Raw genomic sequence first — 18,462 nt, 5'->3', positions numbered from 1 at the left:
CTGACACTCGTAAGAGGCAAGCGCTAAACATTAAAGAGTGGTATAAACATTAAAACATTTGAAAATTTACCATCTCTTAGGGGTGGAAGAAACCCCGCTCCGCTCGCCCTCGCTCCGCTCGGGCTCGCTCCGCTCCCCGCCCTGCCCCCATATCCCACCCGCCCCCAGTATAGCTAAATTTATAACCAACTAACCACTCCCCTACCTCTATCTCGTTATCCAATCAGTTCTTTGACTTTAAAACTCCTCCCATTCACCCTCCAATAAGTTATCTAATACAGAACTCTATTACCCAAAGAAAATGAAGCCTAGTATATCCATCACAACTAAACTAACGCAAAAAATTGTACTGTGTATCCTACTTCTCATTATTAAACTTTACCTACTAACTAGATATGAAGGACAGACACTCTCAGGTTCTTATTACCCCAGAAGCCAAACTAGTACCTCCTCACCCTCTAACTGTCTCCATAGTCATACTACCCATCTGCCTAGTAAAATATACCACCCCACTCACCATAACCCCCTCAAACTTAACCCAAGATTCACCAAATCCAAACATGAACTTAAACTATTATTTAAACTCATTAGACTATTAGACTACATAAGAAAAAATATTATCATAGATGGGGATATCCATCCAAATCCAGGCCCCACACCCCCCACAACTCTAAACAACCAACCACTTACCTCACCAAATTCCCTTCAAATATACCACTTAAACATAAGAAGCTTAAATAAGAAGGTCCATGATATGCATGCCCTCATAGCAATGTACCTCCCTGATATAATGTGTCTAACAGAAACATGGCTAAAACAAGGGACCAAAGATAATGAGGTAATACCACCAGGCTATAATATATTTAGAAATGATCGACAGTCTAAAAAAGGAGGTGGCGTTGCGGTGCTCTATAAGAACACTCTGAATGTCACTATCAACTCCCCTCAACCACCTCAAATTTCAAATGCTGAAATAATAGCACTAAAACTAAAAATAAACAATGACAAAAATATTAATCTAATTGTGACCTATATTCCCCCCGGAGACAACTCTGACACACTAGAACACATCCTTAGCTGGCTATCAAAGAACTATCCCCAAGAAACCATTATCCTAGGAGATGTTAACATAGACTGGACTAAATGCTCCTCAGAAACCAATACTACTCATATTAACTTACATGGATTTCACCAACTAATATCTTCCCCTACCCGAATAGGTAATAGTAAGATAAAGAGAGCATCCTGGACTGGATCCTCATCAATAGTCAACCACACACATATACAGTAGGGACCCTTCCAAACAACCTTAGTGACCACCTCATCACCTATATCAGGAAATCAAAGGCTATAGACTCTAATCCACCAATGTATAGGCTAGTCAGAAATAAGAAATATTTTGACCTCAATAAATTTCTGGTAGAACTTCAATCATTTAACTGGGCACCCCTTAAACACCTCCCCTTAGAGGAAGCAGTACTTCTTTTTAACACAACATTCCTAGCCATACTTAAGTCACATGCCCCCATTAGATCAATTCGAGTAAAAAACAGAATTGCAGCCTGGTTAACAAAAAATACCACTTCTCTAATGAAACTTAGAAACAAAGCATGGAGCATATGGCGATCAACCAAATTAACCTCGGACCGCATTAAATTCCAACAACTAAGAAATGAAACCAAAAATGCAACGTTATCTGACAAGAAAAATTTTTATTGCCAACTACAAAATAAACACCAAAACAATCCTAAAAAATTCTGGTCTGGATTGAACAATCTTCTCCACCCAGGTAAATCCTCCACACCCACCCCAAAACAACTAAGCGACAAAACCCCAGAAGAAGTAGCCAACTCCTTTAACAACTTCTTCACTGACATTATACAATCCCTAGCTAATCAACTACCGGATACCACTACTATAAACACAGACAACTCCCAACATTCTCAATCCACATTCAAATTTCAGCCCGTCCCTACCTCCTTTATAAGATCCTTACTAAAGAAACTAAAACCAACAACACTCTCTGCAGATCTACTCGGCTGAATATCTACAGATAGCAGCAGATGCCATTGCTCTCCCTATCTCGATACTTATTAATAGAACAATAACAGAATCTAAAATACCATCTTTATGGAAAATATCCCATGTCATACCTCTCCACAAAGGTGGCCTATCTACCGAACTATCAAACTATAGGCCCATAGCTATACTGTCACCACTAGCCAAAATCATGGAGAAGTGCATACACAAACAACTTCTTCACTATCTTATCCACAACAATTTACTAACCAACTCACAACATGGCTTTAGACCCCACCACAGCACTACCACTGCTCTTCTCTCTTTTACCGATACTATCAATCACAACAGAAATGACAGAAAAATATCTTCAGCACTGTTCCTCGACCTATCAAAGGCCTTTGATATGGTGAACCACCAGATCCTCTATCGTACACTAGATAACCTACAACTTGATAAACAAGCTCTAGACTGGTTTATAGGCTATCTCACTGATAGGAAACAAGCCGTCCTCTGGCAATCAAAACTCTCTAAACTCTTACCTAATACCATAGGGGTACCCCAAGGATCAATACTGGGGCCTCTCCTTTTTACTATCTTCACAAATGACCTGTATAAAGCCATCCCTGAAGCCATCTGTATTCAATATGCAGATGACTCCACATTAATTTGTTCCGACACATCCCCTGTTAACCTACTAGCAAAAACTCAGTCCTGCTTTATATCAGTAGAAAATTGGCTGTTAGAACGTAAATTGATCCTGAATCCAAACAAAACAAAATTACTACTATTTCATCCCATGAAAAAGATCACACCTCTATCCTTTTCTATCTACTCCAAAAATGGGACTATCATCTCCCCAGACCCCTATACCAAACTATTAGGAGTCTCTATAGACAACAAACTCAAATTTGATATACATATTAACCAGACCATTAAAAACGTTAACAAAAAACTAGGATCTTTTTATCGGATCAAATCATTTCTAACTCCTATAGCAAAAGCGACACTGGCCCGCTCACATCTTCTCTCCACCCTCCTATATGCCTCTCCCATACTTACTAACCTCAACACATTTGAACTAAATAAACCAGAACGCTGCTATAATAATATTGCCAGATTTGCCACAGGAATGCCTTACAGAACACATCACTGTATTAACCTAATTAGCCTAGATTGGATTGAATACCCTAACCTTCTAAAACAGACCCAACTTATAGAAGCATTTAAAATCCTGAACCAACCTGATAAAACACCAGCTCTGAATAACCTAATCATACCCTACAATAACCTCAGTAGTTTGCGTTCCTCAAATAAACTTCTAGTTCAAACAATCAAAGCCAACAATGTAGGAGGCGACTCACTCTTTACCAATACCATTGGAAAAATATGGAATTCCCTCCCTCCTAGCCTCACCTGTAACACCTCTCTTAATTCTTTCAAAAAAAAACTACATCTCCATTTAAGAACAAACTGGCTCTGTCAGTGCTCCAATCCTGACTAATCCTTTCTCCTTTCCATATAGATCTTCCCCCTTGGGCCCCCTCCTTTTTGTTATACTTTTTCTCATCTCCTCTTAACTAAAGAAGTTTAGTCCTCAATAGGAGAATTAGTACCCTGGAACTTGTGTTGATTTTTTGCATATTCATTATTGTATAATATTTTTACTCTTTTAATGTTTATTATTGGAATATTATTACTTTTGTATGAGTGTAATCAATTGTATTATCTTTATGTATTAATTACTGTCACTGTGGAGCTTTTCTCCCCGGGCCTCCGCTGAAAATGGACATGTAATCCAGACGGACTATCCCGGTCAACAAATGTAAAATAAATAAATAAATAAAATAAATAAAATACACTCAGAAGTGTGACTCACCCTTTTGGCATCCAGAGACAGTTCCCAATCTGGTGCCCCTCTCAACGTTAAGTTGAAAGACAAAAAAAAAACATCTGCAGCAAACCGCTTGCTGTAAGTGTAACAAGTGGCTTGTTGTAACAGGCAGCACTGAACACTTAAGCTCTGACTGGAAATACATTATTATCATTATTATCATAATGAACTAAATGCAATTCAATCCCTCATGGAACAAATGCACCAGTAATGAAGACTGCACCCCTATTAAATTGTACCCTGGGCAGCTGCCCCATTCACCTCAGCCTAGCTATGCCTCTGCATGCACTTTTCCACTTTAAAATTACATTGAAATGTAGCAGCTAAGGCTGCATGGGGACTGATGATATTACAAGTACATTTCATACTGTAACCTTATTTGACCTAGTTATTCTGCATTATCTACAATGTATACATGTGCTATGATGCCTGTTTCAAAGGTATGGTGCAGAGAAGAACCAAATCAAATGTTAACACTGTATCTGATTTCTGAATGTATTTACTGTATGTGGTTACACACCAGGCCACATGATTATTAAGTGTGCAGTGACCCAGGTAGTTAACACATGCCTACACATCAACTGTGGCGGATCATCTGATGGCACTATGCATGCACACAATAGCACAGATGCAGGCCTGTAATCAGACTGTGCTAATAAAGCAACTCATGATAGGTGTTCCCTGTGCCTGGTTGTGAAGTATGTGGCTACACACACATTGGCTACATGGTGGGTCAAACAAGTCCAAGAGAACTGTAAAATGTAGTTTGATGATGAAGACTGGGAAATCATAGGTGTGTCAACAACTGGCTGTTGAAACACACCCTTGTCTAGTATGCCATCTTCCACGATGAATGGGTTGGTAACTTGCAGATACGTGTCCTGGCATATGTTGCAGATGGTCCAGAGTTGCATTGCCTGTATGATACTGGTCTATTTACTCATGGGTTCTGCCCACTTAATGAATTTCAACAGCATAATTTCCTGCTCTTCTTGATATTTATTATTTTTCAATATAACCTAAATAACCATTATTCATTATTGCAGACGACCATGAGTTCAGATGACATATTATTCTGTCAGAACCAGTAGGAATAAATTGCAATCATTCTACAATGTTTTACTTTGTGACACTCTGCTCAGGCACGTGCAAACTCATTCAGTTTTCAGAGGTGCTTAGTGCCAACACAATGCTACTAATATTTATATAGGCTATTAATAAGAGTGGGTCTTTTCCTCCCACCCAGACATAGCAGTTTATTCAGTATAATATGCAGAGGAAAAGAGATTTCTGTGCAGCAGCAAAGTCTAATCCAGATGTAAATGGAAGAGGATGAAACTGCATAATAAACAAAAAAGTCTGTTATTAATCTATACAGTCTACTGTACCCCCAAAAGAACAACAGCGAGGAGCCTAGTATTTAAATATACATAATTATACATATTCTTGCTCCCGTACTGTTCTCCCTATATACTAACCACACCACTTTATCCTCACCCTCGTGTCAGTAGTACAATATGCAGATGACACCACCCTTATTTGCTGCGCCTCCACACTACATGAGCTTCAACCCCTAACCCAAAACTACTTTACCCTCATAGAAACAAGGTTCACCAATATCAAACTTCTTCTCAATCCCAAAAAAAAACAAACTTATTATATTTGGCCCAGGAAAACCACCACCCCTAAGTGATAGTTTCTCCATCAAATCCAAAGACAACATTTAAATCACCCCTACCACACACACAAAACTGCTAGGTGTTGAAAGTGACAACAATCTTAAATTTGACATCCCTTTTGCTCAAACCATCAAGAAAGTTAACAAAAAACTCGGACTCCTTTATAGGAATAAACACTTTATGTCTAATAACACCAAAGCAACCATTGCAAGGACCCATCTCCTATCCATCCTTTTTTATGCCCCTCCCATCTTAACTAATCTTCGTCAAACTGACCTAAATAAAATGGAATCTTGTTACAAAAAAATCTCCAAACTTGCTACCAAAGCCTCTTATAGGTCCCATCACTGTCTGTCACTTAAGCAGGTCAACTGGTTGGAGCTACCTCATATGCTACTACTCAACCAACTATCTACTGCTCACAAACTCTACTACTTCCCCAACCTAAACCCTGCACTACAGGAACTCATACAACCACACATCCCCACTAAAACTCTTAGATCCAGCAACCAGAACCTCATAATAGTCATCAAGCACAGAAATGATGCTGGTAAATCCCTTTTTTCCAGCACCATTGCCAAAAAATGGAAAACTCTACCCAGCCAAACAACCTCTACAACCTCCACTACTCAGTTTAAAAAACTCCTGAAAAAACATTTTTCAGAATAATTGGCTATGCTAATGCCATTCACCAGGCTAACCCTTAAAAAGATAATACCTCTGTACCCTACCTACTCACAGACAGTCTGTCTCCTGAATACTAAAAACTGCCTCTTTGATACTCTATGCCTCAATGTTTGATTATTGTATGAATTGGTAATTTAATTTATTCCACACTGTACGTTTCATCTCCTTCTGTGTATGCAATGAAACTCTCATGAAATTAAACGAATGTTCCATGTAATTACCTTGTATTCTATCTGTTTTTGGAGCTTATCTCCCCTGGGCCTCTGCTGAAAATGGACCTGTGTCCAGTTGGACTTTCCCAGCATTTGCTAATGAAATAAAGTATTTGCCATCATTGTCCAATGAATTCAAGCAATAGCTCTTTATCAAAAAATGGGTTTTATATTTATACATCGAGATTTCAATGCATGAGAAAGAAAATCTGCAAATGTTCATTCATATACAATTATTCATGTTCCAGCTTGGACACCACATTAACATAGGCACTCGGCTGATTTTTCAATTGTTCGTTCCATCTGAGAATTCAGAAAGCTTTATAAGCATATATAGTATTGAATAAATCAAAGTTACAATTTAGCCTACATTTACATATGAGAGGTAACTCATATTGACAGATTGAAAGCACTGTAAATTACACTTTTTCTTTGAAACACCAGAGGGAGCCACTAACACATGTTCAAAAGCTGCAAACACAAAAATATTACTTTCTCAAGACCTTTTTGTAAGTATCCAAAATAGACACTTTTAATTTTCCTCTTATATATGTGTCATATGCATAATACAAATTGTACAAGTTACAGAGCCATTAGTGTGAAAATAGTATTTTGTAAAATAAAACGGATACTAGGCAAGGAACTAAAACTGTGGACTTTCAATAAAAAGACACACAGTAGTAAGCAAATTGTTCTTTAAAAAGACTTATGTACCAAGTGCCACATAAGTATTTAAAAAAATACAGTGACATCAGCATACAAAACCTCTAACCAGTGTTTTAAATTTCTTTCCTTCAATCGCATGTTTGAAATTCATAGCATCATTGGACACCAGCATCTAACCTAATCTGTTGTACATATTCTTTATATTCTAATTTTTTTACAGCATCTCCCCCTTTCAATTCAGATTTGACATAATCCAGTACTGAAAAATGAAAAGTGCCTCGCCAATTGCAATCTTTTGAATGTTTATATAAGATATTCAATTAATTTTCAGTTAACAGGGCATACATATGGTCACACATTCTACTTTATAATTTATAGACAATTTTGCCATCATAAAATACTGAGCATCTTAAACAAACTGCAGCACACACTACAAAATTAGAATGGAAAGCAAAATACGCAGGTGCAAAATATTTATTCCCTTTTATCAGAACAGTTTCTCTATCAGCATTTAAACTAACATAAAAATACATATTCATTTTTCTCTGTCAAAAATATTCATTTAAAATGTTTACATATCTTACTAACAAACTGTAGTTTCTCACATCAAACATTTCTAATACTTTTATAACTATTTACTATTTTATTGCTACTATTAATATTTCTTTATTGTTGGAAGATTGCTTGCTTTCATCTGCTAGGGATTTACTTATATAAGCTGTCTCCCATAATATAACTGTGGCTATAACTCTTCAATACGGGTAGCGATCATCATAATAGGGCAACATGTTTCTTTAAATCTCATCACTAAAACACTACTTTCTTCTTTAAATGTGGCATGATTAACTGTAGTTTTTGTCGTAACTTGCCCCTTCACAACATATTTTGAAAAAAACTTTGGATGCATGTTAGAATAACCTAAATAACCATTATTCATAATTTCTTTTTTGACATTTTTTGTTTCAGAAGTATTACTGTGTTTATTACTATACTGCTTAAAAATGATGTCATTCCCATCATAAAAATCTTAAATTTAAGATACTCATTACAACTGTAGTCAAAATTCATTTAATTTCTCCACAATTACTCTTCCAGACACGAAAGGTATCATAAAACGATATGTTTTATTACATCAGAATTTTAAATGAATTTTTCTTCCATTTGGGACATAAAAAATATTCATGTAACTGGGTTCCATTGTAGCACCCATGGGTATCCCCAATTCTTTTTTTTTAATACGAAAATTAAATGTAAAGAAATGACTGCTTATCAGGCAATATTTAAATAAAAAGTCTAGCCTTGCTTACTTCAAATCTTTTATCAAGCAATGCTTTACCAAATAATACTCAAAATCATTAAGCGAGTTATGTGACAGAATCATTAATTATAAAGACTCTATATCTAAAGTTACAAAAATATCTTCTACAGTTAAACACTCTTCATTTTCATTAAAAAATCTTTGATGTATGATTTGATCTTCATAGCTGTTTTTTTTAAACTTCTCTTTCACAAATATTGCTATTAAATCTATTTTTTCCTTCCAGAGCCCATAACTGTTAATCATAGGAAAGGTGATAATAATTGTGTTACAGCTTTGAGTGTGTGTATATGTGCATATGTGTGTGTGTGTGTTTGTGTATTTCTGGATGTGTGTGTGTGTGTGTGTGTGTGTGTGTGTGTGTGTGTGTATGAACATGATTGAGTGTGTGTCTCTGTCTTTCTCTCTAGCACACACACACACACACACACACACACATGCATGCGCGCATGCATGCACACATGCATGTACACTCATACCATCTCATAACCAAGTACTGGATCTAATTCATTACTAGTAAGTAGCTCTCACTGTGAAAAATCTTCTTCTTCTTCTTTCGGCTTTTCCCGGTTAGGGGTCGCCACAGCTGATCATCTGTCCACTTATGATTGGCAGTGGAGTTTTACAGTGTCGAGTTGCCAGTCCGGAGTCTGACCTTCCACAGAAGGCACACACATGCACCCATTCACACCTAGGGCCAATTTAGAGTGACCAATTCATCTATTGCATGTCTTTGGGATGTGGGAGGAAACCGGAGCACCCGGAGAAAACCCACGCGACCACAGGGAGGACATACAGACTCCACACAGAAGGCACTCCAGACGAGAATTGAACCGGAGAACCTCTTGCTGTGAGGCGGCAACACTAACCGCTGCACCACCATGGCCGCCCCCAAGCTCTCACTGTGAAAAATGCAGTATTTAAAAGCATAACATAATACATAGGCAGCATCATGAATGTAATGCAGAAGACCATTAATGTAACCTAAAGAATAACATCACAACTACATTAGTATACGTAATTAAACAAAACACATACAAATATGAACATTATAAGCAGCCAGAAACCAAACTCTACCTTCCTACACATCATCTAATAAAATGTGCAAAATATAATAAAATGCATATTAAAAGAAGTTATGCATTAAAAGGAAACGGCTATAAAGGATACTTAACTAATCTCTAGAATATTTACCTAATCTCCAAAGAAAGTCAAATAAAATGCTAGTAAGAATGATCACAAAACCTAAACTAGGTCCATCCAACTCCCTACAAAAAAGAAATCAGCATCCTAATTACAAAATAAATAGATTTAAATAAACGCAGAAGAACTGAAGAATACAGTTAAAATCCTAGGGGGAAAAATGGTAGCTCAGCAAGGAAAATAACTCCATGCTGCAGTCCAATAACAGTAACAGTAAGTCAGTGCCAGAGTTACACTCTTCAAGCAGGGGACAAAAAAAGCACCAGTAAGTGAATAAGTTACACATGACTATTAAAACAAGAACTGTAGGCCATCATCATGACCGTGGAGCTGTCTGGCAATCATAATTTTGAATAAAGTACTTAATCACCTTCACCAAGCCTGACACAACTACCTAAACACTCTCTAAGTATTCAGAACATAGATCTGAGCCTAACATACATTGATTTATGACCTCAACACATAACTCTGCCTACCTCACCTAATTTTTAAACCCATTGAATCCAAATGCAAAACAAAAATCACTAAAAAGAAACACAGATCTCCCCACTAAAAATAAATAAATAAATAAATAAAAATTCTAAGTAAAAGCTGTAATAAACTAAGCCAGTCCCTCTCACTCTTCTCTGATAAATTCTGAATGCACAATATATAACATGTTTAAAAAATCCTTACATAAAACACCACTACAACCAACAGAAAAAAAACAATAAAATATCAGTAAAAGTAATCCCCCAAAATTAACTGAGATAACCTGCTGCAAAACACACACCTTAAGTAATGAAAAGAAATGAAAATAAATGAAAAGAAGCAATAGCCAATGAAATAATCAAGCCAAAAATACAAAAAGAAACCTAAAATAGCCTTGCTGGTGGTGTACAGGAATAAAGCCCTGTCTGTGACTACTGGGGCATAAGAACAACAGTGTATGGCTTGGGGTAGGGTATACACACACTTTCAGGGCTTGGGGTAGGGTATAAACACTCTTAGGGCTTGGGGTAGGGTACACATGTTGTTATGGCTTGGGTTGGGTACACACACTCTCAGGGCTTGGGGTAGGGTACACACACTTTCAGGGCTCGGGATAGGATACACAAACTCTCAGAGCTTGGGGTAGGGTATATACACTCTCAAGGCTTGGGGTAGAGTATAAGAACATTCTCAGGGCTTGGGGTAGGGTACACACACTCTTAGGACTTGGGGTAGGGTACACACACTCTCAGAGCTAGGGGTAGGGTATACACATACTCTCAGTACTTGGGTAGGGTATACATACTCTCAGGGCTCATGGAAGGGTACACACACACTCTCAAGATTCAGGGTAGGGTACACACACTCTTAGGGTTTGGGGTAGGGTATACACACTCTCAAGACTCGGGGTAGGGTATAAAAACACTCTCAGGGCTTGGGGTAGGGTATACATACTCTCAGGGCTCAGGGTAGGGTATACACATACTCTCAGTACTTCGGGTAGGGTATCCACACTCTCAGGGCATGGGTAAGGGTACATACACACTCTCAGGACTCGGGGTAGGGTACACACACTCTCAGGGCTCAGGGTAGGGTATACACACTCTCAGGGCTTAGGGGTAGGTTATACACACTCTCAGGGCTTGGCGTAGGGTACATACACTCTCAGGGCTTGGGGTAGGGTACACACAGTCAAGGCTCGGGGTAGAGTACACACCCACTCTTAGGGTTTGGGGTAGGGCGCTGTTAGGGCTCAGGTAGGGTACACACATTCTCAGGGCTTGGGGTAGGGTAAAAAAAGACTCTCAGGGCTTGGGTTAGGTGTGATGCCCATGCACTGGCCCAGCAATCAAGGAGCCTCAATCCTCACCACTAACACCAGTGAGGGGTGTCCACATAGGGGAGGATAACAAATACACACACAGTAAAGTACAATTTCCCTTAAGAGCACACAGAAATTATAGTCAGTCTGGGGCTGGTTTCTCCCTTTCTCTCCAGATCCCCAATAAGACTCCCCACTGGCACAGCTATAGGGTCCAGATCTCAGCATAGTGGTCAAGTTAAAACCTCCAGCACTCTCTCTGTCCAACCAGTACTTTGTGTCTCTGCCCAAGTAGCTGACACACATACACACTTTGGGATATGAGTTATATACAAACACACATACATTCCTGGGGAAGCCTGGCACGGGTTCTCTAGCTGTGACCCTTTTCTGCCAGGCTATAAGATAGAAATTACTGCCACCAGCCACTAATATCAGCTACTAAAAATGCCTTTAAAAAAGGGTGTCCAATTATTACTGTGCAATATTATTATTCAAATGGTAAGTGTGACTGAACAGCAAAGCTTATTGGAGTGACTTGGACAGTATTACTATATACATGCAACGTACTCTAGAGCTTAAGTTATCTCTACACAAAACAGCCACAGTTGAAAGGTTTAAAAATATTTAATAATAAATAATAAAAACACAAGACAATAATTCTTACTACACAGTGCTAGTCAAGAGTTCAAAGATCACAGAGAAATGCTTAAAATAATACAGTAGAAAAGTTCTGACATCAATACAGAAAAAACACTAATCTAATCTAATCTTCCTATTTCCTCGCTATATCTAAGAGAAAACACAGTTCTAAATTAAACTTACCTATAGAGCATAGGCAGAGTGCTGGTGATGTTGGATGTTCTCAAGACAAATTCAAATTGCTCTGAGTCTCTCTGTCCTTAAATTGATAACACAGTACCACTGACTCATTTCAGATTACATAATTATTTTCTGTTTCCCGGGCTAACAGAAGCTCAGTACCACTGACTCATTTCAGATTACATCATTATTTTATGTTTCCTGGGCTAACAGAAGCTCAGAGTGTAACAGCCCTTTTGATCTTGCACCTGGTCAGGAGGTTACAGCAATAAAAGGCATTATACATGCAAATTCTAGCAATTAACTCTAGCCTCAAAACAAAAGCAAGAATTCCTTCATCCAGACATCTCAGTCCCGGGTTTTGTGATCAAAGAATTACACAATGCTTGACTTATCAGCTTTCCTACAGCAGAGTGCACTATTGTTATATTTTTGCAGTTCCACATTTAACACCATTTTCTTCCATTTAACAGAATAAACCTGTGGCGTATATTAATATTTACAAATGACAGAATTATCTACAAAATTCTATCTGGCTAGGCTGGCAGCCTTCACATATCTTCACAGTAGGGTACACACACTCTCGGGGCTTGGGGTAGGGTACACACACTCTCAGGGCTCGGGGTAGGGTATACACATACTCTCAGTACTTGGGATAGGGTATACACACTCTCAGTGCTCATGGAAGGGTACACACACACTCTCAGGACTCAGGGTAGGGTGCACACACTCTCAGGACTTGGGGTAGGGTATACACACTCTCAGGGCTTGGTGTAGGGTATAAAAACACTCTCAGGGCTTGGGTTAGGGTACACACCCACTCAGGGCTTGTGGAAGGGTACACAGACACTCTCAGGACTCAGGGTAGGGTACACACACTCTCAGGGCTTGGGGTAGGGTATACACACTCTCAGGGCTTGGGGTAGGGTACACACACACACACACACACACACACACACACACACACACATACACACACACACACACACACACACACACACACACACACACACACACACACACACACACACACACACACACACTCTCTCTCTCTCAGGCTAGTCTCCACTGCTCACTCAGGCTGAGACTGATGTTAGCATGCAGGGGATGGATTTCAAGAAAATTACCAGTCCCCCCTCTCCATGATGACAGAACCACTACTGTATGCTCAACTCCTGGCTCCAAGATGAGAGTTAGGAAGTAACACATCAGATGAACCCCCCCCTACCCCCGACCTGGAGGAATGAATGACTCATTGCAGTAGTGGAAGGAAAGCTTGATGGCCAGGGGTGCCAGCCAAAATAAATAAATAAATAAAAGATGTGAAATAACCTAACCTAGAGTAAAATCTGAATCTCTACAGTAAAGCCTAATCACAAAACCTGTATATTGCTTCAATTTACCTGACTAGCCTTTTCTGCAAGGCCATGGTGAGAATCATCATGGACCTAATCAACAAAGACATTGGCAACCTTCAAACACTTGATCCTACTCAGTTTGGATTTGTCAAAGGGTGAACATCCTTATTAAACCTGATGGACTTCTTTGAGACAGCCACCAAGGCCCCTGATGAGGGGAAATCTATGCATACAGCCTACCTAGACTTAGGCAAGACTTTTGACACTATCCCCCACTTAGGCTTCATTGACAAACTCGCCTAGCTAGGTATCAACCCTTATATCATTAGATGGGTCGCTAACTGGCTCAGTGATAGAACCTATATATTCAAAATATGGGAATCCACATCCAACAGCAGACCATTAACCAGTGGTGTTCGACAGGGATCAGTCCTGGCACCTCTACTGTTTGGAATCTATTTCTCTGAAATGCGAGCTAAAACTAAAGGTCTGTTGCTGACAAAGTTTGCTGATGACTGCAAACTGGGAGCGGTCATAGAATCTCCAAACAATATCGGCATCCTACAAGAGGGTTTTACACATACAAGTGACTGGTGCCAAAGTCATGACCTTAAACTCAATGCAAAAAATGTATTATTATCCCTTTCAGTAAGAGTGATGCTCCTGCTAACTACCACATCAATAGCAACACCCTAAGTACACACTCAGTGGTGAGACCTGGGCACACAGGTTGACAGCAACCTTAACTTTGATCACCATGTCTCCACATTGGTAAGAAGGACATTCTGTATTGCTCCTCTCATTAGTAAGGCCATTGCCTCCAGAAAAAAAAAGAAGTGATAACTTCCCTGTAGTCTTCCCTCATCAGGCCAATAATGGAGTACAATGCCCCTTTTGATATGTACCTTTCCAAGCACCTGCAGCATTTGGAGAGAATACAAAGGTTCCTTACAAGGAAAATTCAAGTTCTTCAGCATCTGTCCTATGAGAATCATCTGAAATCACTGTCACTTTATTCTGTTTCATACAGTCTACTCAGAGGTGACCTCTGCCTTGCATATAAGGCAATCTCTGACCCTGCTTTATTGGAAATGCTGCATATCCGTAATTCAAATGGTACACGGGTTACTTGCTCTAATAGCCTTAGCCTGGTATGTGACATTAATAGAACCTGTTGGAGGGACAGATTTGTATCCTAGAGGTTACCACACCTTTAGAACAGACTTCTGCTTCGTGTCAAGCAGAACACCTCATTGTCCCCTTTCAAACACAATCTGGACGATTAGATGGGTAACTAAATTCACCCCAGGGGTTCCATCTGTGTCCCTCTTGGACAGGGTTGATAGGTGCTGATTGTGGAAATAAGGATAAAACTTGGCTAGGCTTGTAATGGCCCTAGAGTCCTTAGCCTAGTAACCTCCTATGATCCCACAATCCTATGATTAGTACTCTACCACTAAGAAAACAGTACAAAACTGTAGCCCACTCAAACAAATGGGAAAACAAAAATGAAGAAAAAATATTTCAGGATCTGCTATTAAATAAACAAAATATATTGCATTGTAAGGGAAATGCATGTTCTTACTGGTCACTAAACGTATTTCCTGGTCTTGTTATCTAACTGCATGCCTATATGTATGTGTGTGTGTGTTGGCATCTTGTGGTAGTTTTAAATAAAATGAGTATAGGTGCTTTATTTTTATTTACGTGCTTCACATGGCATGGTTTGTGCACCTCCTGGGTTCATTATCTTCATACAATACAGCAGGGGAATTGACATGGCCAGCAGCAGCAATTTTGAAACAAAAAGGTGCACAGTTTTCTTTATTATTAGACATATTTCAATGGATTAAGGGTGATGAGGTTAACTCTTGGCATCTTTATTTATTTACTCTAATATATGTTCTATAGTAACTACTGATTGAAACTCCAAAATCACAAATACAGTAATATTACACAGCCTTAAATACTCCAAATCACTTAAACCATTAGCAGAACAATAAGTGTGGCATGGGTATGCATTTTCTGAACAATAAAAAGCTACGAAACTATAAGTAGTGGCATTACAGGTGGACTGCAATCCTTTGTAATTTACCAGAAAAAAAGACATTAATGAGGGATAGAGCATAAATCTATCCATCCATAACCGTTTTTCCCATTTTTGCACATGTGGTAGGGGAGTCGCTTCAACTGTGACATTTATCTAGAGCTAAGGTTTACACCGCTGGGTGGCTAGCCCTGTTGCGGTAATTCTTCCACACCATACTTTTGCAAGCACAATCACACCTATGGCCAAAGTAGAGTGTCCAGTTCACCTACTACATGTCTTTGAAATGTGGGAGGAAATAAATATGAGGCAAAATCAGAGATGTAAGGCAAAAGTGGAGACAGATGTCTCTAATTCACTTAAAAGTTAACAGAAAAACAGGTTTTGCATCAACATGCATTTTGTGAGCCACAAAAACTGCAGAATTCTAATGACTAATGTTATTGACAGACTGTAAACTGTAGCGACCTTTAACCTGCAGTGATTTATCAGAAAATGAAAAAGTGGGTGAATGTTTGTCAGTCAGTGCAAATGGTCAAGCCTCTATGCTCTTAATAAGGTGCTTTCTGTAGTCAAGGTTGCAGTGTTTGATTCTTTCTACTTCTATTTGCCCAATGTGTGACTTTGATCAAGTCACTTAACCAGGCATTGCTACTGATGCAAATCAGACTGTTTTAACAAAATGTGTGAGCAGGACAGAACTGCATAAAACAGCTAGAACTAATAACTATCTGGAAAATGTGTAGACAGAACTATATAAATCTTGACATTTGAAAATCAAGACACACACACACACGCACACGCATGTACACACACATGCACATGTGTATATACACACACACACACTATTTCTCACATATATAAGGAAGAGGGAGATCTCACACTTTCATGTGCGGTGCCTAGAGAAATAGCGCTCTTGAATCAATCTCCAATTCTCCATTCTTCCTTGAATCATTCCACTGCTGCTAGCTTCTTCTTGTTACTGGTTCCATTCCTGCTGGAATCATCTCCAAAGTGCACATTAAATGCAGTTGACTGTTACTAGCTACTGTATTATCATCTTTCTCCTTTGACTCCATTCCTACTTGAATCATTTAACTGCTGCTAGCTACTACTTCCTATTACTGGCTGCTAGCTGAATTGTGTGGGTGGAATCTGTGCTTGCTACTTCCTGTACATCCATCCATGGAAAAGGATCCAGGAGTGTGATGTTTTTAATTTTTATTCCACAGGTCATGCTATATATATATGAATGAGTTTCTAAAATTAAACTGATTTGTTAGCTGGCCATGGGTACCCTTGAAGCTGTAGGCTCTGCACTGCCCCTCATTTTGCCACTATTGTAATTTCCCACTGCATGTGATGATGGGATGAGCTTGCTATTGTACCATGGAAATAATGGAAGCTGTATTTTAATGACTGCCATCCATGGTCTTCTCTGTGTGTGTGCTACAACCTAGCAAGTTTCTGCATGTACATATGCAGCAGAGTGGTGTAGCAATACTTCTGTTCTCACAGCACCTGTTTTTCCATTCCCATTCCCAGCTGTGTTACTTTCTGACTAGAGTTTGCAAGTTCTCCCTGTGACAAAGTGTTTTTTGCTGAAAGCCCCAGTTTCTGTTCCCATTCGAAAGACATCCTGTAGATGAATTGATGATCTTACAAATCACCTATAGATGATAGTGTGTGTGTGTGAGTGCGTACATGTGTGTTTGTCTACACAGAAGTGTAGCTAGCTAACCTGGAAACTGGTGCCATTCCTTGATGTACCACCCCCAACTCTAAGTTGAGGATCAAAAAAGATCCTCTCCTCAGACTTGAGGAGCAAAAAAAAAAAAATGTTCCTCTACCCCAAGCAAACAGCTGCTACAGTCTTCACTGTGCTAAAGCTCTTCAGTTTGAAGTTCTGGGGAAAATTCCATCCTATTAAATTGCAGCAAATGCTTGCTGCAGATTTTTACATTTAAATTGTAGTTGCTATAGTTTATGCCACACATGGAGCAATAAAGCGCTTTAGGTCAGACTGTAAATACCATACTGGCACTGCCGTAATTCACTGAAGGGTGATCAGAATCTGCTGTTAGTGCCCCCTAACACTTTGTGCCTATGGTAGCTGCTGTCCTCTTTTTCCCGCCCTAGCTATGAAATTGTGTCTGTAGCTTATAACAGACTGGTGTCCTATCCAGATTTCATTTCTCTTCCTTGCACTTTGCACTCACTGAGTATCAGGATAGGCTCTAGCTCCCTAGTAACCTTGAAATGGATTAAGTGGGTATCAGAGAATGAAAGAATGAATGAGTCTTATTCATGGTAGCTTAATGCATGGACATTTTCCAGCCATGGTTGATGTTTATGTGGGGATATGTGTGTGTGTGTGTGTGTGTGTGTGTGTGTGTGTGTCTACATATGTCTGTTTGTCTGTCTGCCTCAGTATGGTAGCATAGTGGCAAGGCCTTTTGTACCTTTTGTATCCACCAGGCGGCACTGTGCTGTTCTGATAAATCCAACAACCTCTCTTCCCTAGGATGGTAAACAAGGTCAACTTCCACTGGTATTCTATTAGCCACCTCTGATCAGCCTTTCAGCACAGGGGTCACTAGTCAAAACTTGATTGACAGCCATTGGTGTGAATAGAAACATCATCTCTATGCAAGTGGGCCACCCTTGAGAATCCATTACTGACTGAGAAATCTGCAATAATAAACTTAACTTTTACACAGCTCTGAATAGCTTTGAATAGCTGCATTTCATAAAACACAGTGTAA

At 39.2% G+C, this 18,462-nt stretch overlaps 1 protein-coding gene across 1 annotated transcript in view; it reads right to left on the bottom strand.

Moving 5' to 3' along the window:
* LOC122792185 (bone morphogenetic protein 8B-like) overlaps positions 1–18,462 on the bottom strand; it is a 709,252-nt gene that overhangs the window by 44,578 nt on the left and 646,212 nt on the right. The gene's annotated exons all lie outside the window — the stretch shown is intronic.

The sequence above is a fragment of the Protopterus annectens genome, chromosome 1.part2, assembly GCF_019279795.1.
Source record: "Protopterus annectens isolate FY-2018-M chromosome 1.part2, PAN1.0, whole genome shotgun sequence".
Lineage (NCBI taxonomy): Eukaryota > Metazoa > Chordata > Ceratodontiformes > Protopteridae > Protopterus > Protopterus annectens.
The sequence above is the reverse complement of the archived record's forward strand: the minus strand, read 5'-3'. Positions and strand labels throughout refer to the sequence as shown.